The sequence below is a fragment of the Palaemon carinicauda genome, chromosome 22, assembly GCF_036898095.1.
Source record: "Palaemon carinicauda isolate YSFRI2023 chromosome 22, ASM3689809v2, whole genome shotgun sequence".
Classification (NCBI taxonomy): Eukaryota; Metazoa; Arthropoda; class Malacostraca; order Decapoda; family Palaemonidae; genus Palaemon; species Palaemon carinicauda.
In genome coordinates, this window is record NC_090746.1 from 72,325,998 (window position 1) to 72,348,497 (window position 22,500).

Below are 22,500 nucleotides of genomic sequence, written 5' to 3' on the forward strand. Positions count from 1 at the left end.
AAATATCGAAGGGATATTGTATATAAAGGTCAACAGATATGCGGAAAGAATGTAGTGAATAAAACTGTAACTATAATTATAACTATAGCTGACTGCAATACAGGATGATACAAATTTGAGGTTCTTGGTGTTTATTGTCCCGCTTCCTTAGTGAGACAAGATGGAGTTCCCTTGCTTGAGGGTACACTTGGGCACACTATTCTGTCTAACTTCTCTTCCTCTTGTTTTGTTAAACTTTTTATAGTTTATATGGGAAATATTTATTTCAATGTTGTTCCTGTTCTTAAGATATTTCATTTTTCCTTGTTTCCTTTCCTCACTGGGCTATTTTCCCTGTTGGGGCCCCTGGGCTTATAGCATCCTGCTTTTCCAACTAGGGTTGTAGCTTAGCATTTAATAATAATAATAATAATTGGTAAAACGTCCTATGAGAATTTCTTCCGCGACTAATAATGATCAACACCAAGTCTGTTACGATGTATTACCTTAACATTTGCTATATAAAAGATATTTTTACTTCAATAGACAAGAATGTTAGCAATTAGACAAATTACTCGGTTGTACACATTTTTTTTCAGAAAATAAAACAATTTTATCCTAATGCAGTCCTAGAAATTATCAGTCAAGTATCAGTTTGCCTTTTTTCTTTTATGTAATTTATTTTCCGTTGTTTTGTCTGTTTATTCACTGTATATCAATACTGATCTCATTAACAATGCTTTACTGAAAGATGTAATGAAATAACGTTGACGGTTTTATGATTATTTATGAATAAACATACTGTGCTGCTTTGTAACGCGCGCGCACACACACACACACACACACACACACACATGTATATATATATATATATATATATATATATATATATATATATATATATATATATATATATATATATAGTATCATAACACACAAACGTTCATTTATATACACACATACAGTATATGTGTGTGCGTATAACTGTTTATGTATGTGTATTCATTTGAATTAAGTTTATCGTATGTTAAGGATAATGATTTTGGAATGTACCAAGTCGCTCGTGCAATATCTGTTGCAGCAGTACTTTCCATTTGTAGCTCTTCTTTAAAAAGCAAGGCTAAAGTAACACTCCCACTGCTTCCGAATAACTCTGCTTGCTGGCCTCTCACTTCGCTTCTCTTTTGCTTCCATCGATTCTGGTGGGTTTTCATCTTGATTGTTATTATTCCCCCAGATTTAGTGTGCTTTACTTTTCTCTTACGTGTGTGACTGGAGATTTAAGGTGAAGGATGAATGCGCCGGTGACTTCTGTGTTGCCTTTTCTGTGGAGCCACTCACTGTTATGGTTATTAGCTAGATGCTGAAAAATACTGGAATATAATGCACGCACACTCATATATGCATATACATACAATGCAGATATATATATATATATATATATATATATATATATATATATATATATATGCATTGTATGTTTATATATATGCACATATATGTATATAGACATACACCCACCCACACACACACACACACACACACATATATATATATATATATATATATATATATATATATATATGTGTGTGTGTGTGTGTGTGCGTGTGTGTGTTTGTGCGTGTTTGTTGGTTTGTGTGTGTGTGCAGAACAAAATTTTGCCTGCACACATAATAGAGGATGAATTAGCAAACCTGATAGGCAGTCCTGAATGCGCTATGATAAGCTACAGAAGTCTGCCTTCTAAGGATTCTTTTTAAATCTGTTTGTAATAACAACATTAGCCTCGATCCCCACTGTTAAGTGGGTCGTTATTTCAGTGTTGTTGAATGGTGTCATGGAACGGTAGGCCTATTCTATGAATCTTGTCTCTGATGAGAGTGGTTACCCTAACACGTAGTTTCTTGCCTCTCGGGTCACATTTTGACCCATTGCGTTATGGACTGGGTCGTTAGGTTTTCATGCGTGGTGCAAGAGTCCTTGGGAGATGGGGGCGAACAGCAGTGCCATTTTATACAATGTTGAAATCACATTGCAGTTTAATTGTAGGCTAATTATTCTGTACTGAAATTAAATCTATTATTTCTAGAGTTAACAGAAAGACTGAAGCATTGTGCAAAATAGAGTTGGGGTAGCCTATTGGAAACGTCCTTGCATAGAGATCTGCTGGACTGGGGTTCGAGATCCGCACGAGCTCGATAGTTGCTTGTAATGTCCGCAACCTCACCACCCTTGTGAGCTAAAGTTTGGCATAGCCTGTAAGTTCCCCTGCTGAGTCATCAGCAGCCATTACCTGGCCCTCCCTGGTCCTAGCTTGGGTAGGGAGGGGTCTTGGGCGCTGATCATATGGTCTGTCTTAATATATTACCATTCTGTATTAACATTTAGTACTACTCTCAGAGACACCAACTCATTCCAGTATCATGCATTATTATAAACACCTAAGTCCCTCTCAACCTAAGCTGTGACCAAGGAAGACCAGGCTCAAACTCCCGCCCCAAGGCAGAAAACTCAGTGTGGATTATTGTCATTGTTGGGAGTCAGCCTATAGGTCCATTCATATACTAAGCTTCTTTCCAAGAAACAATTTTGAAAAAGAAAAACGATAAAGAGACTAAACAATAATATGTTACAGAAAAATAAAAGCACACACTACAATTTTCATAGGTAAGAAGAATGTAATACTTTTCGCGACCTTTTATAGTCCCACCGTGCATTGTCTCCTGTGTTATTTCACAATAGAGTCTTTCCACTGAATTTTTCTTAAAACGTTTTCTCCTTTCCATTTTATTTGTATACATGGTGTAACATATATGCATATGCACATGTATGTATATTGCTCTATAGGCCTACATACACACACACACACACACACACACACACACATATATATATATATATATATATATATATATATATATATATATATATATATATATATATATATACTGTATATGTGTGTGCAATGCAGTTGAATAATAGATGTTACGTGAGTGCATACTGGTGAAATTTGTTTTTATTATGTAATTATAATTTTGAATTCTCACAGTTATCTTCATAATGCTCTGTCCTACTTCTGTCTTCTATTGTATGTGCTTCTTATAATGGCATCTGAAGAGTCATTGTTTAGGAGTTGTATAAATATTCTTTTATGGATAATGACAGAATAATTCAGTTTTATTAATGTAGAAACCTTTCATCTTTCGCAGAGAGAAAGGTAGGTCTAGCTATTCTACTCGTGAAATGAAAAATATAATTAAAATCGTATGGATTTAAATGGGCCTTACTACACGACTACGGAATGAAAATTTATCCAGACCATTTTTTTTTAAAGAAAATCAACCCACTGCTGCAGTAGAAATTAACTGAAACCTTTCAATGTCTCAAATAGCATTGCGCTTCCAGTTCGAGACCGGTGGGATTGTATCGGCATATTTCCAAGATATCCACTTATCCATTTGGGTAACTGACGGCTGCTGACACGCATGCATATTCTTCTATAAAAAGTAACCCAGTATTTCTAGGACCTGGGTAGGCGAAAGTTCTCTACATAAGTTTTTTTTTTTCTCCCTTTCTCGTTCTTAAACAATGAAGCATGTTTAAAAGTCTCTGATTATGTAAATCTCATTACACGGAATTGCATACCATTCATTTTTATTGAATAACTTTCCTTTGTTTTTTTGTATCGAGGCTCTGAAATCTCGAAGACTCGCATATCCAACATAATATTCATACGTAATGAACAGCCTTTGTTTAAGGTGGCTGGAAGTGACTAGCCAAGTTGTTTGAATCGTGTATTACATGGTTATGGAGGGTTTGACATATGAGCTGGATATCAATGGTATTAATATCATTTAATGCTCTGTTGTTGAACAAAAGCCGAAAAATGATTTGAATGTAGTGAACTGTGACCAACCCCTAAGTACGACATTTTTCCAGACTATTGCCATATGAAATCACAATTTACAGATTAATTACAAATGATAAAGACTTGAAAATGTTTTTATTATTTGTGTAAAGGTACTATTATTTCGCCGAGTAACTTTTGATGGGTAGCTAACGAAATGAAATGGAAAACAAACCATGATAAATTGTCTTGAAATATGCCTAACTGGTGTCACAGGTAACTGTTGCCATATGAAATTACAATTTTACAGATTACTTACCAATGATAAAGACTTGAAACTATTTTTATCGTTTATGTAAAATTATCATAATTTCGTCAAGTAATATTTAATGGGTAAATAACGAATAAAAAGGAAAGCAAACCAAGATAAATAGTATGAAAAATATGTAACTGGTGTCGCAAGTGAAGGTGGTGACTGCCGGGTGGATTTGCGCCGTTGTAATAAACTTCGGTTCGGTAGTTCAGTCGAGGCTCACAAGAGAGACTGACCTGTCTCTCGCGTCTCCTTTTAGTAGTAGATTAGTAGTGTGATCCATATAAAAACGTAATTGATTTCTTTGGATATACTGCCTGCATTGTGGAATCGTCTGCGTGTGTATTTTACGGTGGATGTCAGTGTTTATTTGTATATTGTAAGAGAAGAAAAAGTCAAAAGGCAATTTAGCTTGCTGATCGGCCCATGCGGGTCCCTCCCACCAAAGCTACACAACTGGAAAGGTGAGCTGGAACATAATAATAATAAGACGTCTGTTTTGTTTCTTTTGTGATTTAATTAGACGTTCTTGTGTTTTGTTGTTTGGGGATTTAGTGGATTTAATTGCTCTTGGGACTTTAGGAAGAAAAGGTAGTTTCGTACGCTGTTGACTGGAACTGTCAAAATACTCAGTTGGTCCAACTTTTGACAACTGCTATTCAAACTTTTCCAGTCAACTTTCTGGGTGTGATAGTTACATAAGTAATTTAATTAATTTATTAGCTTTGATTATATTAATTGCAGTAAATTATAGGCATTTTGTTAATTGTCACCCTATATAAATCGTTCCCAACTAGGCGTAACAACCCTAGGCCTAATTGCATGCAGTTAATTTGATGAATTAGGCCTATGTGTCTTTAAGGTTTCTCCCGTTAGCATTACAGTTCTTCAAAGTCTTCTGAGATAAAGGTAAGCTTGTAGTCAGGGAGGCCTACCGGTAAGACTTGTACCCAAATGGTAGGCCTATCTTCCTCTAGTTATTAACATCATGTTGTACTTTTACTAGGTATAGCCTAAACTGTACTTGGAGTCAAAGAAAACTTCACTGATAATGAATAAGGCAGTGAGATATGAAGAAAATTAATTTCAAATCATAACAATAATTGGGTTGTAGTTCAAGAATAGTGATAGGCCTCATACACAATCTGTTTCTTGTAATTTAGTTCATTCATTATATATATATATATATATATATATATATATATATATATATATATATATATATATATATATACAGTATGTCTTTGGACACAATGCTTTCATGTGTTTCGTTGTGCACGTAGTAATGGCATATTGGTTTTCATAGAAGGATAGAACGAAGAACATTAGACGTGTCTTATCTGTGTAATGAAGCACTGCGTCAACATTTGCAAGGTCCGTGGTTCTATTCGTACTGCCGATTTCCAGTTAATCAGCTGCGAATGAGTAGCCTTCCGGCGTTAGCTTGAAAGTTTTTGAAAGATTTTATAGCTCTAGCAATCCCTTCCTTAAACTCGCAGGAGCCTACACACACGTGTGTATATATATATATATATATATATATATATATATATATATATATATATATACACTGTACATACATACATACACATACGTATACACACACACACACACATATATATATATATATATATATATATATATATATATATGTATATATATTGCCTGCTTATCTCTTACTCAGGAATTTGGTTACTTTAACATTCCCCGTCAATGGTTATCAATAAAGAATGAGTGGAAGTAAAGTTTGCTTGTGACATTTGCTGGCTAGAAATAAAAATGCTGTATGCAATGTGAACTTAGATTTGAACTTTTATTTTATGAGGAGTATTGTAAAGGTTTTGAATATATATATATATATATATGTGTGTGTGTGTTTTATATCGATATTATTATTATTATTATTATTCCTTGCCAAGCTACAACCAGTGATGAAAGGAAACAATGAAAAATAAAGTATTTCAAGAACAGTAACAACATTAAGATAGATATTTCCTAAGTAAACTATAAAAACTTTAACAAAACTAGAAATAGTAAATAAGACAGTAGTGTGCCCGAATGTACCCTCAAGCAAGAGAACTCTAACCCAAGACCATGGTACAGAGGCTGTGATACTATGGCACTACCCGAGACTAGAGAACAATGGTTTAATTTTAGAGTGTCCTTTTCCTAGAAGTGCTGCTTACCATAGCTAAAGAGTCCCTTCTACACGTACCAAGAGGAAAGTAGCCACTGAACAATTACAGTGCAGTAGCTAACCCCCTTGGGTAAAGAAGAATAGTTTGGTAATCTCAGTGTTGTCAGGTGTAGGGTGGCAGAGGATAATCTGTAAAGAATATGCCAGACTATTCGGTGTATGTGTAGGCTAAGGGAAAGTGAACCGTAACCAGAGGAGGAGGATCCAATGTAGTACTGTCTGGCCAGTCAAAGGTCCCCATAGCTCTAAAGTGGTAGTATCTCAACGGGTGGCTGGAGGCCTGGACAACCTACCAACTATCAAACTCAGATACCATCATCCTGTTATTTGTCTTCATGTATTTTTTGCGCCACCAAGTTTTTGCTCCGAAGTTAAATCTAGTATATATATATATATATATATATATATATATATATATATATATATATATATAGAGAGAGAGAGAGAGAGAGAGAGAGAGAGAGAGAGAGAGAGAGAGAGAGAGAGAGAAAGTCATTCACTATTACCAGAGGTTTAACATATTCTTTTTACGATTAGATTAAACGGAATTAGAAAAAAATACACCCTAATGAGAAAAATAAGCCTATTACCCACATCTGAATCGTCCTGCCTATAGTCACAAGTTACCTGATCCCCCTGTAATTTGGCTCCATGTTTTACTTTATAAATGTAGGGGTTTGATTTAGGTACCATCTTCCTATCTCCCAACTTGGTTGGACCATCTGATTTAGCACGAACTAATTTTCACTTTAGGACTAGTTTTTTTTCATGTCTTGGACGCCTATAATAGTGTAGGCCTATACCTAAGTAAATTGTGATACCTTACATGTTTATTATATTTTATCCTTTTGGTAATGTAAAATATGTTAGATGCGTAAACAGATAAATGTATATATACATTATCATGTTACATTTGTTTGGGAAGATAGTATGCATATTTCATTATCGATGTTCTCTTGGTTGAAGATACACTCAGACGTACTATTTTGTATCCTTATTTCCTATCCTCAGTTGGTTATTTTCTCTGTTGGAGCCCTTGTCCTTAAAGCATCCTGCTTTTCTGAATGTGGTTGTAGCTTAGCTAGTTAATAAAATAATAATAATAATAATAGTGCTAGGCCTAGTAGTGAGATTGAGTTATTTCGACCACAGTCTGTCTGTTCAGTTTCACCTACGGGCCAACCAAGGGAAAGGCCCGTGCCAACAAGTGTTGGCTTTAATACCCCAACAACAACAATGTTCAGTTTGCGTGCTATATGCATTTACCATTTTGATCATTCTTTGTGTTTAGATCATCCCATTGTAGTACAAGGTATGTGGTTGATTTTATTTCTTGCCTTTTGTTGTGCATTGTCCAATACTTCACAGTTTTCGAATTATGGCGAAATCGTTCGATTATCATCCTAATCACATAGCCTAATTGAATTTGTGGAACTTGATTTTAAAATGAGTGGTAATTTTTTGTTCGTTATGTAACGCATGTGTAACCTATACGTATACACACACATACTTAATCTTCCCTTCGGGATTAAGTGTTCCTAGGTCTATTAGTATTCTGTTTTTCTAACTTTTGTCGTGAAAGTTAGCATTCTGACGATGAATTTCATTTTCAATAAATCAGTGTAAATTTTCCGCTGTTTTCAGCGAGAATTATTGGAATGTTTGATGGTCCCCATTCTTTAACATATTTGGATTGGGAAGTATGAGCTTTTATGTCTTGCCTTCCTGTTCTTCAATTAGACCAAGTTTTGCATCCCGGTTTTTATTAATTCTGGCCACGCTTATTAAAATTCAATAAGCACACTTAGCCTTGAACTCCAGAATAACGGTCTTCTTTTGGGTCAGACTGGACCTAATTAGCGTTTAATGTGTGTGTTTCAAATGAGAGAGACCTTAACAAACATGGTTTAGAATGGTGGGATTTTTTTTTATAATAACTCGTTGTATGCGTAGCCCAATTACTAAAAACTTTTTTGCAATCTGTATTATCCATAAATGACGTTGTCTAATGTGTAAGAACAATTTGATAGCTACTTGGGCAGTATTGTTAGGTATAAGTTGAGATGAAACTTGTCGCGGAATCATGACAGTCCCTATGCTTTTAAAACAAAACAAGATAAAAGTGTGATATCTAGTATGTTAATTATTTAAAAGTTAAGGGTTGATGTTCTCCGTGTAGGGTCATGATTAAAAATTAGAAATGAAGTTATTCGCTCATCGGTTTGTCCCCCCACCCTTTTCGACACATTTACCACAAGTACCATATTTTTTTCAGTGTAATGAACCTCCCAGTTCAAGAAAGTTGACCTTTTTGAGATGGACCCGAGGATCAGGTCGTTAATTCCTAGTACGAATCTACGGACTAGTATTTATTTTCTATTGTTGGGGAATGAATTGGAAGAGAAAAAGTTGTGATCCAAAATGATACTGTGGTCTTCGGAATTTTAACCTTCATTTTAATCTTTAAACATTATTTCTGTAGATACCAATGACTTGGGTAAGTGCTTGGAGTTTAATGTTTACTTTCTCTTCTCATCTTTGTGTTCCACGTGGACGCCTTCCAGGTGTTTTATCTGTGACTATTAATTTTCTCCCACATTCTCTCTGGTGCAGATGGCCACCGGAAGTCAGTTTTGGAGGTAAATGGTAACTAACTTCTGTGATTTAAACGTCTCATTAAATTATGGCTCTAACGTTTCACTGTCATCCAATAGTTCATGATATATGTAAGCTGGATATTTTTTATTAGAAATATTATTTACGAAATTGATTTTAGGAAATGAACGGCGTTGGTAACCTATACATGTTGTACAAAATGAAAATATCTTTCAACAGGAATATTAAATATTGCCATAAAGCATACCAATGGTATTTCAAGTGTATTGTTGGAGCAAGAAATATTACAAGCAAACTATAAACGATACTGCAATGCTCTTGATACTTAAAACACTGTTGAAATCATAGGTTTTGAATTGATTCACTGTTATATGACCTTATTTTTTTGGTAATGGAGTAGTCATTACACGAGTTTTAAGGTTGCTCATATATGATAGAGGCAAGGGAGGGATGATTGCACTAGTCACAAAATGTCCTAAAGACCGTCGTTAAATATTACATAAGCTCATATATATATTAATCATCTCCCAAGCGACGACCAGTGAGGGCTAGGCAGTTACTGATTATGATTTCGCAAGTACACTCTCTCTCTCTCTCTCTCTCTCTCTCTCTCTCTCTCTCTCTCTCTCTCTCTCTCTCTACAGTGCATAGGGAAAGTGACAGGAAGCCCAAGAATTGTAGACGTATTTGGCAAATGTCATAGGATTGTTGATCGATTCGTGTTCAAACATTTTAACATTAACTAATATTTTGACGCAATTCACCATCTGTTGTTATTATTATTATTATTATTATTGTTATTATTATTATTATTTGCTAAGCTACAACCCTAGTTGGAAACGCAGGATACTATAAGCCCAAGGGCTCCAACAGGGAAAATAGGCCAGTGAAAATGGAAATAAGGAATTAAACTACAAGAAATGAACAGTAAGAACATTGAAATAAATTTTTTCATATATAAACTTTAAAAAATTCAAAATAATAAGAAAACTAACAGAGAATAGTTTGTCCGATTGTACCCACAAGCAAGAGAACTTGACCCCAAGACTGTGGAAGACCATGGTACAGAGGCTAGGGCACTACCCAAGCTAGAGAACAATGGTTTGATTTTTGAGCGTCCTTCTTCTAGAGGAGTTGCTTCCAATACTAAAGTCTCTTCTACCCTTTCCAAGTAGCCACTGAGCAATGACAATGCAGTAGTTAACCCCTTTAGCGAAGAAGATTTTTTTTTGGTAATCTCATTGTTAGCTGTATGAGGACGGAGGAGAATTTGGATATAAGAGGCCAGACTATTCATTGTATGGGTCGACAAAGGAAAATGATCCATAACCAAGGAGAAGTATCCAATGTAGTACTGTCTGGCCAGTCAAATGACCAAGATAACTAGCGGTAGTATCTCAACGGGTGGCTGGTGCCCTTAAAAGAAACTGTAACATGATTATCCTGCATCTATAGGTTATTGGATAGAGACCATATTCTGGATACTCAAATTTAAGTTTATTGAATTTTAACCTTTCTGATAAAATCACTATTTTTAGTTTGCTCTTGTAAGTGTCTATGCATATCCATATGTTCAAATAATTAGACAGATTTCTTAGGTTTTGTCATCTGACAATCGCATTCTGTTGTAAAGGGAAATCTTGCATACCAACCCATTCGTATTGTGTTGTAAAGGCAAATATTCGTGTATCAAGTTAGCCATACATTGGAAAATAACAATATATCTTGCTCGGTTTGAGAAGAATTTAGGTCTAATTTTTATCTGGGCAATGTACCAATCGTCCTATCAAGATCTTAAGATTGGTTTTTATTCTCAGGTTGTTACTTCTTTGTATTTCTTGAGGTTTAAGGATCTTCACGTAATTTACAACCAGTCCCCCTCGTCCTCTGCTGGCCGGCATTGTAGGGTAAGGGCATAAATGATATGGAGTACTAGGAACCTGCAGAGTTTTATTTCAGTTCTGACATAGTATTGGTAACTTTCTACTGGCTAGTTTACGTAATTTCGAATATTTTGATGCTAAATTGGTTAATCCGTGCTGAAGAGTAACTGTTGAACATGAGAAAGGTAGCTTAGCATCGAGAGAAGCTTTATGTGGAAACACAAAACGTATGCATATTGTGTGTATTCATATTGTTATTAGGTATTACCAGTTTCTTTAATCGCGTTGTCTAGATTTTCAAATGAAAATGTCATTACAAAAGGTATATTACATAATGTGAATGCATCTTGCAATAAAAGGTACTTTTCTCTGTAAACCGTATTACAGTATATACCGGTAATCACATGAGATTCTTCCTTTAGGTATGAAAAGTACCTGCAAGCCCAACAGTGGTAGATTCTAGCATTGATTTATCGATTGTCGTCGCCGTGTTCGTGTCGCAAATGGGCACGTGTTATTATACCTTCTTTATCGTTGTGGGATATTTTTTTTTTTTTTCGCAGTGAAGGATATATTACTTGTAAGGCGCCTAGAGCAGGCGGTGTTATTTTTAAGTGGGGTGCGTTTAGTATATGGTTTTTAAAGTGGTTTATGTGAATATATATATGGTACCCTTCCGTTCTTGAGATTCCTTCTTGGCAAATAGTATTAAACTAATACCTCTCCTATTGAACCTAGGATTTTTGGGGTGGAAGAGAAATGAGCTGGCAACAGGCCCAACGCAGTGGTTCAGTGGTTAGATCCCTTTAAATTATTTGCGATTGACTCCTGGTATGTTTTTTCTACACACACACACAAGTCTCTAATGGTTTTTATCTAAAGTAATAGTAAATAGTAACACGTAAATTCCAAATACCTGTACATAACATTTTTTTGTGTTCAATCCGTTATGCAGGTAATAATCCTAAAAAGGAATTGCTTAGTGTCATAACATGAAATGTATTTTTCTTTACGGCGTGTTTCACACAATTCACTTTCATGAAGGCTTTCTCTACTCGGTTTTTAAAACAGGAAGTAATTTTGCACGTGGTAAATTAGCAGATGGATAAATATTTATACTAAGAATTAAGTGTTCATTGTTTTGCCAGTAATGCCTAATCATTGTTATACTGCAGTGTTTATTGCTGTCACAAGTTCTTTATAGAGTTGCTCCCGAAAATAATCTTGCATATAATCTTGTTTTTATAGTATTAGAACCTGTAAGCTTAAAGATGCCCCTCTCTCTTCAGTTCCCTTTGTTGTCCCCCCCCCCAGTTCTCTTGGTTGTCCCCCTTCCCCATCTTCCTCATTCTCCCTCCTGTTGCTTCCGTCTGGAACTGCTCTTTTCGACCCAGGAAGGCCCATGTCCCCTTTAGTGGCGGTGCCACATGACACTCTACGTCCGGCATTTGCGAATGATCCTTTGGGCGTCTGGCTAACCGACGCCCTCCTTTCCATCCTCCTCCTCCACCCCCGAAGTTTCTTCCACGGTGCGTGGTTTAACGGCGGCACCCCGTCACTCGCGTACTGTCACAGAACTGAAGGGATTACGACCCTTGCGCCCTCGGATGGTAAGGTTGGGTTTTCCCTGTGAGGTGGTCGAAGGATGGTTTGTTTAATGGTGTTTGTCGGAATATTCGAATCCTTCGAAGGGAAATTCTAATTCGCCGAATGGGTGAAGAACTTTTGCCAGAGAAAGACTCTCTCTCTCTCTCTCTCTCTCTCTCTCTCTCTCTCTCTCTCTCTCTCTCTCTCTCTCTCTCTCTCTCTCTCTCAATGACGTGATTCAGCATTGAACCAAGAATTAAAGGGTTTTCTATTTCGAATATCCAAACTGGCACAGTCTCTCTCTTTTTTTTCTCACTCTCTCTCTCTCTCTCTCTCTCTCTCTCTCTCTCTCTCTCTCTCTCTCTCTCTCTCTCTCTCTCTCTCTGAATAACTTGATTCAGCATTGAACCAGGAATTAAAGTGTTTTCTATTTCGAATTTCAAAATTCTCTCTCTCTCTCTCTCTCTCTCTCTCTCTCTCTCTCTCTCTCTCTCTCTCTCTCTCTCTCTCTCTCTCTGATCAGCATTAAACTGGGAATTAAAGTTTATTTCGATTTTCAAAGTTGTCACAAACTACCAATTAGTGTTTTTCTTTTCAATGTAAGAATTAGAACTATGTTTTGATGTGTAAGTTCAAAGGCTGTTACGTCATCTATTTGTGTATATCGAATATTCATCATTACTATTCCTTAAAAATACAGTTGTGAAGAATTGTAACAGATTAGGTATATATTGATTTCATCTTGAAAAATTTTGATTTCTAACTAATTAGATTTTTGTCTTTACTTTTGCCAGCTTTGTGTTATATATATATTTTTTTTTATCAAGAGATAAACTTAGATTTCTGTGAAGGCAACTAAAATGGCAAAACTTTCAATGCTGGTACATCCCACACATCGTAGCGACTTTCCACTTCATTATGTTGTAAACAAACCTTCCGCGCACACACACACACACACACACACAGAGAGAGAGAGAGAGAGAGAGAGAGAGAGAGAGAGAGAGAGAGAGAGAGAGAGAGAGAGAGATGCTTTTGTAAGGATTGGAACTTTGGCCTTAAATCATATGGAAATAGGAAATGGAGTGCCAAATTTAAATTATAAACGACGATAAGCCTTCGTTAAAGTAAATTGATTAAAATTTTAATTTTACGATATAAAGTTGTATGATTTTTCTTTGATTGAATTTCAAAATGAGGCCCTTGAGAAGCAAGTCCCACGGATCAAACCGTTCTTGAAAGGAAAGTGAAATGTTATCTTCGTCGAATGTTTACAAAATAATCTCGTTTTCCGTTTCCCAAATTAATCAAGACAACAAATATTTGTTGTACATAATTAAAAAAAAGAAATTTTATTGTCAATGAATGTATGATCATATGCTCTGAGTTTTGTTGTGCTGATGGTTCAGTCAACATTTCAGTTCAGGAAATAGCAGTGTTTATACTTTTGATAATGGTATTATTATACTCTGATTTTCCGCAGTCAGCTTTTAAGGGCTGCAAGATTGCAAGAGGCCGTGTCTGGTCGGAAGGGCAGCCTTTATGAATGGTTTTGGTTTAGCTACGTAGACGATCTACGCTTTTCTATTTATCTAATGAGAATTTTACAGCAACGAATAAATCATAATTCGTAGACTGAAATGATTGGTAACCTTGCGGTGATGTGGGCCGGGCAGCTGACCTACCATTGCATGAGGAACATTTGTCTTGCCCAAGGGAGAGGTGGGAGGTCTGAAAACGTGTGTACGGAAGCTAAGTAAGAGAGAGCGAGCGTTGTTTGTTAGGGAGAGCTTCCTGGATAGCATGGGTGCACACAGTACTTGTTATTGATCGGTTCAGAACATTGTCGTCATAGATCAGACAAGAACTTACAGCTTAGGTCGGTCGTAACGGCTGCTGCTTGTCGGATAGGTTACTCTAGAAGTGAGTCACGAAGCCTTAGGTCGGTTGGACGAGCTTGCGTAATATGACCATAGCCGTTAGGCGCAGGTCCGACATCACGTTTGAAAAAAAAAAGGGGGATCTAAGGACTAATATTGAATATCTTATGCATGAAAAATTATTGTTTAGCTTCATATCGGTTCAAACGTTGATTCTAAGCTTCATCAAAGTGATGATCAAAGGCTACGTAAATGAATTGTTTTCGTGATGTAAAAAGTGTTCACGTGAATTTTTTTTTACACTGAGTTGATGTTGGGGGATTTTTGACACCGAATGCCTTTGAAACACTGCTAATGAGATACTTAATGAAGCCATATCAAACCCTGAGGTTGGATACAGAAAGTAATTTAAAGAATTAGTTATGAGAACTTTCCTGGAAATGCAATATTGCAGATTTTTCATCTACTCAGTTGTTGATTAGTTGATTCTCTCTCTCTCTCTCTCTCTCTCTCTCTCTCTCTCTCCTCTCTCTCTCTCTCTCTCTCTCTCTCTCTCTCTCCCACATATAGCTCAGCTTTGATCCCTACATAAAACTACACCAAATGACAATGGATGACACATTGTATGAAGTAGGTCAGAAGGAAGTCTGACCATGTTTAACCTGATTTCCGAATAGAAACAGGAATATTCATTAAGGTCTTCATAACTCGAACGGCTCCTGATATTGCCTGGCTTATGTTCGCTCACGTAGTATTTGCCATTTGACGTAAAAGAAGATGACAGCAACGGCGAAGGTGTCTCCCGTCGGGGCGTGGTGGCGTGGCACTGAATAATGGACCCGAGATATCGTCACCACGATTGATTTCATGTTTTGTTCTCGGAGGAGAAGAGGAGAAATTTCCCTTTCATTTTGTTATGATTGTTCAAGGCGGGCTGCATATCGACCTAAGGGGGACGTGTCGTCATAGTGACCTGGAATAAGACTAATGTGTTTGTCATTACTAAGACGAAGCATTGGTTCTGGAAAGAAGTTTCAATGTAATGGTGCTGGAATTGAAAAGCTCGTCTGGGACAGTACCTTTAAGTTACTGCATACAACTTTCAGTCGACTAACAAAGTGTGTTGTTCTCACTGCTTCTTATTTTCTATTTTTTTTTATTCTAAAGTAGTTGAAGTTTGTATCATGGATATCGTTTAGTGTGCCAGAACTGCTATGGTTCTTTATATAAGAAATATTGTTATTAAACTATTTGGGGCTCAGGCCATTTAAGTTTTTAACGTGTCCAGTTACAGAGTGGTAACAGTAAAAGAAAATAAGTTTGAATGGGAAATACTTGAAAACAACGTAATGTCAAGGTTTTCGCTGCCGAGGTTGTGGTATTAAACATATAACAATAGCAAACTTTGATTTTTGTTTGTATGGCCTTAAAGTATTATGAACTGTATAATTACACTAAAATACTGGAATATGGATATGAGGATGTTTCGTCTTTCTACGTTCTTTACAAATTGGGAAACCCTATTCAATTTTTTCATTTACATTCAACATCCATTAGTCACTTCCTGGTTTTCATGTCATAATCTTAGACTTGCCCATATGATCTACCAGTGTTCTCTTCTTGCAAACCCTTTCTCTATAAAGTATGAAAAAGGGTGTCTTTAATACTTAAACTAGTGGAAATATGTCTATCATCTTTGGTCGGGAGGAGAGAGGACAGCCTCATTGTTTTCCTCTCACTTATAACTTGATCAGTGATGTAGCACTAGGTTTATATTTACAAGGTCATGGTTTAACACAAGGTCTTATGCTCGTCAGTCAGCACAGCTGTAAATTAGTATCACTTATAACATAGGTGGCGTTCAGTAATGTTATTCTTGAAAATTTGCCGAGATGCGTAAGGTCTTACATGGTTGTTGCGACCTTTCTATATATATATATAATATATTATATATATATATATATATATATATATATATATACTATATATATATATATATATATATATACAACAATATATGTATATATATATATATATATATATATATATATATATATACAACATATATATATATATATATATATATATATATATATATATATATATACAACAACAAATGCAGCGGTTTTTAGTCCACTGCGGGACAAAGGTCTCAGACGTACCCCTATTCAAGGCTGGTGTTTGGCTAATTTTCAGCACCACGCTGTTTTAGTGCGAATTAATGATGGTGAGAGACTTGTCTTGATCACTTACAGCAAACAAACCTAGTATGAGTGACCTTACCAGTACACCTTTGCTGATCATGGCAATACACAAACCCTTTCACCACGTTAAGGTATCCTGAATATGTACTCTCTCTCTCTCTCTCCTCTCTCTCTCTCTCTCTCTCTCTCCTCTCCTCTCTCTCTCTCTCTCTCTCGCACTAATAGGAGAATGTGTAGACTAAAGTACTTTTAGTGTTCTCTCTCTCTCTCTCTCTCTCTCTCTCTCTCTCTCTCTCTCTCTCTCTCTCTCTCTCTCTCTCTCACGAATAGGAGAATGTGTAGACTAAAGTACTTCTAGTGTTGCATTCATCCCTAAATGCCCCATTCATCGAGGAAGATGAGGGTTTTATCTATTGCTCTCCCTGGAGTAGGTGGTTGGTTTGTTTACTTTTTATTGTTGTTCATATTATTTTAGAGTTTTTGTTTAGAATAGGGCGTTCTTTCACGAAGGTACATAAGAATCCAGATGTCAAAATCATTGTTTGTGTTTTTTAGTTTTAGCATGTGATTTTATTGTTATGTTTAGGAAAATTTACTGTTGGCCATCCCAAGATATATGTGCTTCTCTTAAAATAGTCCAAGTGAATCGTTAAGGAGACCATTAACTAATGGAATAAAGTACCAGGCTTAACCAAGGGGGTCAAAAGCCACTTAACTTCTAGGTTCTAGAACACTTTTACTAATGCGTATACCAGAGTCTTGAGTAACTCTAGATTAGCAAGATTGTATCTACACTTACCAGTTGTCTGCTGATGCACTTTTCCAAGCTAAAACTATGGTTATTTATTTGTTGAAGCGAACTTTTATTGTTGTCTATGGTCTATTTGGGATATCCAGTTATTACGGTACACCCCCGTGCTTGGTGTTATTCCCCTTTCCTTTGTGTATCGGAGCGTCGGAGCATTGGTGTTAAAAATAGTAACATACTTTTTAAAGTTCATCTGACTGCATGCTATGCTACTGAGAAGCCGTCTGATATGCACACCACATCTGTATATGTGCCTGGTCTCTCTCTCTCTCTCTCTCTCTCTCTCTCTCTCTCTCTCTCTCTCTCTCTCTCTCTCTCTCGTGAGATTGCCACTTAACCTTACTTTAGTCGTCATAAGCAAATTAAAAGTTTGCCATGGCGTGAAAGCATAGGCTAGTCTTGTAATAACTTTAAGCTGCATGCAACGAACCTTATGTAAAAAGAAAGCGGTGTCTTTATAGCTTAATTGAATGATTAAGTTCTTAATTAATTTGAAACATTTTAGCTTTTTTATTGTTTGTCCTATATTTGAGCACAATCCTTCAACGAATCATATTTAGTTAATTTCATTAATTTGTAATCTTATCCTAATGAGACGTGATACTGGCTTTACGTTATTTAAAATGACAACGTATGCCTTCATTTTCGTATTTGAAGAACGGTGCTTACATGCTTACAAAATGTAAGAAAAGTGGGGCATGTATTTACTAGGTCATGAGACGTCAATATTGTGTGTCAGATTGAGTGGGTTCCCAGTTCATCATTGTATGCTGTATTCTAACCCAGACAAATTTATTATAGCCTGCCATTCGGGCTGCATGCAAACATTATAGTTTGGTCTGGGGAGTCCTTATGTGCTTTTATTATTTTCACATGGATTATTTCATGTGTGTTTTTAAATACACAAATACACTTATAGTTTTCCATTTACACCCTTTTTCCTGGTGAAATGACTCTAAAACAATATTGGAATATCTAATAGTTATTAGCTAGTATATTTTAGATGCTGTTGTTATGACTCATTACAGTACACTGACCCCAAGGTAAACAATTGGTTTGGAAGTTTATGGAGTACAATTTAAAAGCATTAGTTTTCGTCACTATTCATTGACAAAATCCATCAGGCTTCAAAAATAAATATATTCTTATTCATTTAGAAATAATTGTAATAATTATTTCGTGACCACAGTCAATTTCATTTCCATCGTGTTGAAGCTATTGATCTCGCGAACTCGTCGCTGTTGTTTCGCCTGCTGACAGACTCGAGTATGCTCGGAATGTCCGGGTGTGGCTGTCACGCCCAGGGCGATTATCGTAATCAGTGACGGCCCTATTGAGGTCTTGGTGACATCTACTCTCTATGTGTAGAGCGGAAACTGTTGTCTTGATTTTGTTCCATAGGGTTGTTCATTTATCTGCTAGTGGACGCGACCCGCCAAAAATGACGGCTAATATCTAGGTAGATAAGCAGGCACAGGAATCCCCTCTTATCAGGGTATGGCTACATCCTCTCCCCCCTACCCAAGAGACGGGGAGAGTTGAGCGTGACCGAATATATATATATATATATATATATATATATATATATATATATATATATATATATATATATATATATATATATACGTATATACACAGCCAAACACTTGCTCTTTATTATATGGGAGAGATGATTTTTAGTCTCTCTCTCTCTCTCTCTCTCTCTCTCTCTCTCTCTCTCTCTCTCTCTCTCTCTCTCTCTCTCTCTCTCTCTCTCAGAATGCTAAGATAGGTTTGCAACGTTGCACCTACTGCATGGCATTGTTCTGGAGTGCATTGAAGTTAGTTCTTCAGATTTTTTTTTACAGTACTTCATTTTGCATTATGGAGATTATAAGGTAAAATCCAAAGGAGTTAAATCCACAACAACTGCATTTTTAGTGCCATGTACCAAGTCTTGTTGTTTAAGAATAGATGGGCTAAACATGTTGCATGGTACAAAATTGCAAATTATAGGGCACGAAGTTAAACCCTAACAAAACCTAAAGTATGATTGTTAGTAGGTCAAAGAAAGTGGCTCTTCAACATTCTCATCTTGACGTTGACAATGTCAGTGTCTCTTTAACTATATACAACTCATTTACAATTCCAGGTGTGAATCTTGATTGCAAATTTGCTTTGTTCTGTTTCATCTTCAATTGTACCAACAGCATTGGCTTATTAAGAAAGTTTCTTTCAATGTTTTTGGTGATCCATATATCCTAAGGAAATATTTTGGGTGTTGCTCTCCTGTCTGGTCTTGAAGTCGCGGATGTTTACCTTAATTTTTGCTAGAAGAAACTTGCGGTCTATCAAATTCACTATTCCTGGTCTGGATATTAATCTCTGTCACCGTCGTTCAGTTAATTCATTATGTACGTTGCATAAGATTTGTCACAATTCTGACCATTCATATATTCCCAGACTGTGTCATCCTGTACATAGTACTAGGTATACAGTTCATTCTAACAGTCTTGTCTTCTCCATCATAAGGCTGTCTATAATTTTTATTCCAGCCGTGACCAGATTGGAATAATCCTACTAATCTGCCGGTAAAATTGGTGGAGCTTCAGAAGTTGAAACTTGATAAACGTGTTTCATTTGAGTTGGTGGACAGAAGTCTCGTTTCATAGTTTATATGTGAGTGGTCTATTTTAACGTTATTACTGATATTTTAATGTTGTATATTTTATCACTTATATTCGTTATGTATTCCCATTCTCCATTGGGCAGCTGTTTCTGTTGGAGCCCTTTGGCTTTAAGCATCCTGCTTTTCCAACCAGGGTTGTAGCTTGGCTAGTATTGCTAATAATGATGATAACAGTATTTGCAGTTCATTACTTGTTATATTTCAAAGTAATCTCACCGGCCTTAATGCATACGTGTAAACTTTCTACTAATAATTTTATCGTCAATTGCCAAATTGTTCTACCGCTATACACTAGTTGACTTTCATAATGACCTTTAATAGTAGTAAGAAAAATGTTTTATAAGTATAATATATAGTATATATCTTATGTTATATAGAGGAGAGATTATATAATATTTTGTTTATCAAATCAAGCTATTCTTCTATTGTAACAAAAAAATAAACAATTGTTTCATCGTGAGGAAAACATAGCTTGATAATACATGCGCTTATTAAATTATTTGTACAATTAATCAGTCAAGTTTAATCAATCTTTTTATAAAGAAGTTATAGCTTGAATTTGCAATTGCAATGCTTAAGTATCGTCTTACGCAATGTCCTTTTAAAGGAACTTGGTCTTAAGATCAGGAACATCCATCGTATTTGTAATCTAGATAGTTGGGTCGTGCAGTTACAATATAGTAAGGCAACGAAAACTGGATTTTCGTCTCTTTACATTAAGTGATCGGGAATACTTTAGTGTAAGCCACCAGGTATATCCAAAATGAACTATTATTTTCACAATTATTATCATTAAGATAGAAGTCAAAGTTCGTGTACTTTCAAGTCTTTTTCTCAATATTTCTTCTTAGTGGAATCTGAAATCAGGTTTTTTTTTTGTTGATATATATTATTGTTACTTTTAACAATGCAGTAATAGGTTTGCTATTTTATTTATAGGTAAGGCTACTTTCATCGTCAGATTATCCAGGGTAACAAACCAGTCTTCGCTGACCTGGGTGAGTTTTTGTTCTATCGATCGTTTTTACGGTGTTTTTTCTCTGATCAAATCCACTTGAGTTGAGGCATTTTACTTGTGTGCTATTTTATTGCATCATGATAATTGTTTACGTGTTGTTGTTGTGAATATGGTGAACCCAGTTGGATATGTTTAGTTAAGGGGTATTATTACTTGCAAAGCTACAACCCTAGTTGAAAAAGCAGGATGCTGTAAGCCCAGGGGCTCCAACGGGGAAAATAGCCCTGTGAGGAAAGGAAATAAACTACAAGAGAAGCTTAAGAACAATATTAACTTTAAAGTAAATCTTTCATATTTAAATTATAGACTTGAGAAATAAGATAGAATAATGTGACTGAATGTACCCTTTAACAAGAAAAAACTAATCCAAGACAGCGGAAGACCATGGTGCAGAGGCTATGGTACTACCCAAGACTAAGGAACAAGGGTTTGATTTTGGAGTGTCCTAGAAAAGCTGCTTAGCGTAGCTAAAGAGTCTGTTTTACCCTTACCAGGAGGAAAGTAGCCACTGAACAATTACAGTGCAGTAGTTAATCTCTTCAGAGAAGAATTGTTTGGTAATTTCAGTGTCAAGTGTATGAGGAAAGAGGAGAATGTGTAAAGAATTGGCCAGACTATTCTTTGTATGCGTTGGCGAAGATGAAATGGGCCGTAACCAGACAGAGGGATCCTTAGACGTTTAATACTTTGTGTACACTTTGATAATATTGTTGTTGGTCAATTGTTGATAACATTGTGTGCAGCTTAATGGTATTGGCAGTTGCCAGTGCTTGATAACTTTATGTACAGCTTAGTTATATTTGCGATGGCCATTGCTTAATAAATATTTTTTACAGCTTGATTATATTGGCTTCGGCCAGTTCTTGATAAGTTGGCGTACACTTCTATAATATTGGCGTCTGTCAGTTTTTGATAACTTTTTTAAACACATTTTATGATATTGGCGTCAGTCAGTTCTTGATAACTTGTTGCAGAGCTTAATTATATGGGCGTGGGCTAGTTCTTGATAACTGTATGCACTGTAATAATATTGGCGATTGCCAGTATATGATAACTTTGTGTATACCTTGGTTTCAACCAGTTCTTGATATATAGATTTTTTTTTACTGTTGCCTTCCTTAATAAGCACTGTAATCTGGCCTTTTTTCTTTGCCGAATTTCTTTAAATAAAATTTGTTTTATTCCACGATTCGTCTCATTATAGGTTTATATCCCTATTGAATCTACTCATTGTCTTTGCTATTTTTATTTTACCCTGTCTACCAACCGTGAAGGTGTGAGTCCAGATGTTTCGTGGTGTTGGGGTAGCTTAATTTTGTGAAATAAAGCACGTTTATACCTTTTTGCAGTACATTTTTTTGTAGCATGTCCTCTTAACTCAGTATTTTCTTTATATACTGTCATTAGACAATTTAATTTTTTTAAAAGGAATAGTAAACTTAAGATTATATATATATATTATATATATATATATATATATATATATATATATATATATATATC

The 22,500-nt window shown here is 35.8% G+C and overlaps 1 protein-coding gene across 1 annotated transcript in view; it reads left to right on the plus strand.

The window, feature by feature from the left end:
* The first annotated feature begins 4,351 nt into the window (after positions 1-4,351).
* Positions 4,352-22,500, plus strand: part of LOC137616542 (spectrin beta chain, non-erythrocytic 5-like) — a 276,452-nt gene continuing 258,303 nt past the window's right edge. Inside the window, 1 exon segment of the mRNA XM_068346386.1 lies at positions 4,352-4,603. The gene's annotated coding sequence lies outside the window, so the exon portion shown is untranslated.